Source organism: Equus quagga, chromosome 16 (genome assembly GCF_021613505.1).
Source record: "Equus quagga isolate Etosha38 chromosome 16, UCLA_HA_Equagga_1.0, whole genome shotgun sequence".
In the NCBI taxonomy this organism is placed as follows: Eukaryota; Metazoa; Chordata; class Mammalia; order Perissodactyla; family Equidae; genus Equus; species Equus quagga.
The window spans coordinates 13721577-13725429 of record NC_060282.1 but is presented as its reverse complement, the minus strand read 5'-3'; positions in this window follow the sequence as shown (position 1 = coordinate 13725429).

Sequence of the window (3853 nt, the reverse complement as noted above, 5' to 3'; positions counted from 1 at the left end):
TTTATTCATGCTCTTTTATTGAGCACTTACACCATATCAGATGCCGTGGTTGGTAATGGAAACACAGCCCCCTGAATGACCTCTCCATTTCTACTTGCATTCTCCCTAAGCCCTCAATACATTTTCTTCCCATATAGAAGTCAGAATGGCCTTTTAATAAACATAAATAATGTCACTTTCCCACAAAATATCTTTTAATAGCTTCCCATTGCATTTCGAACAATTAAAACTCTTTACTGTGGCCTACAAGCTTGAGACTCATCTGACCTGGCCTTGTGGCTATTCTGTTCTTACCTAGTCTCTTTCTAGTCTCTCTGTTTTTTAAACACTTACCATCAGACTGGCCTCCTAGTTCCCCACAGAATTTTGCACTTGCTGGGCCTCCTCCAAGATTGTTCTTGGCTCAATTCATTGTGGGTCTGGATCTCTCTTTTACTTTAGGTCTCAGCTTAAATTCTACCTCCTCCAAGAGCCCTTCTCTGATCACCTGTGCTAAGTTGGTTGACATTCCCTTTATTCTCTACAGAGTCACCCACTTATCTTCCTGCCTAGAATTTATCACAATTTATAATATTTTGCTTGTTTATTCACTTTCTTATTTGTTGACTGTCTCCTCTACTAGAAAGTAAGTTGTTCTTCTTTTTCACCAGTAAATAGGGCGACAAAGAAGATGTAGATAAAGTGCTGTCCCTCACACTGCCAATTTAGTGATAAAGAAAGGTGTTCCAAAACATGACCCAAATACGGGGTGATAATGACCATGTCAGAGAGAATCAGGGCACAGTGAGAGAAGTCCTTGTGTCTCCTAGACTAAGTGGTCAGGGGAGTCTTCACCGCTAAGGTCACTTCTGAGCTGGACCTTGAAGCGGTTTGTGGATGGGGAGCATGAGACAGCTTTTCAGCATTTTGCAAAGTGAAGGGATATTTTTGTGCAATTGAAGTGCAGTGTGTTTGAGATGAAGGCAGGAGACACAAATAGGTAGGCAGCTGTGTCCAGATCTGAGAGAGTTTCAGATGATGGAAGGTTGAGAGAGTGTCAACCACCCCAAATACCTTGAAATTTCTTGCCCTCAATATTGTCCCCAATTATATCCTTCAGATGACATCAAGCCTATCTGTGTTTGGCTTGGACATCTTCGAGCAACTTGGAAGGAAAGGATGAGAGAGACATGACATTATTATTTTTTTCTTCATTAATGTCATTCAAATATACCTTTTGAAGAAGAATCAAACTATCATTACTGTTTGATTTAGGGCTGTTTAAGTGACAGGACTGTGGCACAGGCCTTTACAGGGAGGGAGCTGATCTACTGTGACAGAACTGGCTTCAATGCATTGCAGGCAGAAAGGCTTGTGGGAACTGCAGTGTGAATGTGGAGATGCTGCCAAGGATGTGCGTTTTCTTCACACAGGAGCACCAGACACAGTAGAATATAATGGATTTGTACCAAAATAGGAAATTGGAAGGACAAAAAGGAGATCATGTGATTTTATTTGGTATTGTTCCCTATTAACACTAATGGGGGTTAATTCTGCTTTTTAATAAAGCCATTTAGTTAAACTAGTTTGTTTTTACAGTTGCAAGTAGAGAGCTTGCTTAGGAAGAGTGAGGAAGAATAGCACAATGGTGAGGAGGGTGAATTTGGGTCAGACAAACATGAGTTTGCTTCTTCGTTCTGTCTCACTCCCAAATTATATAATTTTGGTCCTATTACATAACCTCTCTGAGCTCTGGTCTATCCTCTGTAAAACTGAAGTAATAATTCCTATTGTAGAGGATTATTTACAATGCTAAAGAGATGATACGTGCAAGAGGCTGATTATTGTGTCTGGATCATAGCACACATCAATACAGGCTAGTGCATTATTTTATAATTATTATTATTACTTGTTGCTCCCACTGTCACTGGAGTGATTTCTGTGTGTTTACTAGACTATAAACTGCAGGCAGGCAGAATTCATATCTAATTCCTTTTTTACCTCCCATAGCAGCACAAAGACCAGCACCTAACTAGCCCTTGATAAATATTTATGGAATGATTTTTAATGATTAATACATAATTTTGATTTATTAATAGTTTCTTAATAATTTGAATTATCATTATTTGTTCAAGAAACATTTGACGAAATTCTTTTTTCCCCTTGTTCTCTTTTTCAGTGGATTTCAGCCAACCCCTCAGGAAGAGGGAAGAGACAGAGAAGGGCTATTTTGATGGGGTTAAGAATAGTGGCTTTCGAACCAGGCAGAGCTGGAATTGAGTCCCTGCTATGTGGCTTTCAAGCCTCAGGTTTTCCATCTGTAAAATGGGTCTAATACTTACAGTAATAATAATTATGATGCTACATTCCTCATAGGTTTGTGGTGCTAAGCACTTAATCTATATTATGTCATTGTTTTCACAAACACCTTGAGGGGAAGGTGTTATGATCATCTGTTGGAGTTAGACAGCCTTCTATGGTGGTGATGAGGGTGAGACCAGATGAGACGAGTGAGGTGCCTGGTTCATAGCAGAGGCCCAATGACAATTTGTTCCATCTTCTCTCTTCTTACATTTCACTGGGCACTGAGGTGCAGACATGTTGTGGCCACACAGCTGCTGAGGGGTTGGGTAGGGCATCCAAGGTCATCCAACTGGTTCCTAAGTCCCATGCCACTTCCACCAGGCCCTCGAGCTCCATCAGAGGCAGAGGAAGACGTCTTTGCCTTTATATGAATTCCTCCCTTTCTCTCAGCTCAAAGCCATCCTCCTCTAGCTGTTTTGGGACCACGCAGAATGAGTCAGCCAGTCTCATGCCCACTTCCAGGGCTAACTTCCAGGTGACAGAAACAACAAATGTCACACGTGACAAGGACATAAAGACCTGCCTGGACTAGCAGTCCTTATGCTCACGCCCCATGGAAGCACTGTGCCATTTCGCCCATGAAAGAACCAGCGTTGTCTGCCCAGCAGCTTCCTAGTGGCAGCAGCTGCCATGGAATTGGCCTGAGGTTTCCTGGAGCTCTTTGTCCCTTTTTTAATAGCTGATGGTAGAGCATTGCTGAGAAGGCCAGAGCTGAGTCACCTTTGACGCAAGCTCCTTTTGTGTCTGCTGACGATTGTCCGAGAGGCACTCTCTGCTTTTCTGATGCAAGGAACAGCAAGCTTCCATCTCTGCCTCAAGGTCACCCTGCTGGCTGGCTCTCCCTACACAGTTGACCAAGCCAAGTTAGCCTGGGGAGACACAGAGAGAAGTGGTGGGGAGGTAGGAAGGAAGGGAGGGAAGGAGAGACTCTTCAGACACTGTGATGAAACTTGAGTCCCCCTGGTCACATAGCTGGCATGAGTGGGCAGAGTGGAGAAGTCTTTCTTGGCATCAACCAACCTTTGTGCCTTCTGACCTCGCTGTTACTACCCGCTAAGCTGGGAACCCGGCCTCAAGGAAGAGACTTGACTCTCTACCCTAAGCCTTTGTTTCCACATCTGTAAAATGACGACTAATGTTGCCTAACTCAGAAGGTTGATGGGGGACCAGCTTAACTAACATGAAGGAGGAACTCTCCCCACCCCTGACTGCTATTCTCAGACTGTGTCACTCTCCTGTTGTGTACTTTCATAGGCCACTAAACTCCTTCCTAGACCCTTCATTCTATCAATATGATTAATTGTGCCTATTGTTAAATATCTGTCACCCTTACTAGAACAGGAGATCTGCACATGGTGGGACAATGCCAGGCTTGTTCACCACTCCATTTTGGCTGTCTAGCCGAGTGTCTGGCAGCAACTGTAGGTATAAAATTAATATTTGTTGGATGATTAAAACGCAAATTGTTTGCACAAACTCATAATGGGTTTCTACCAGTCCCTCACACTGT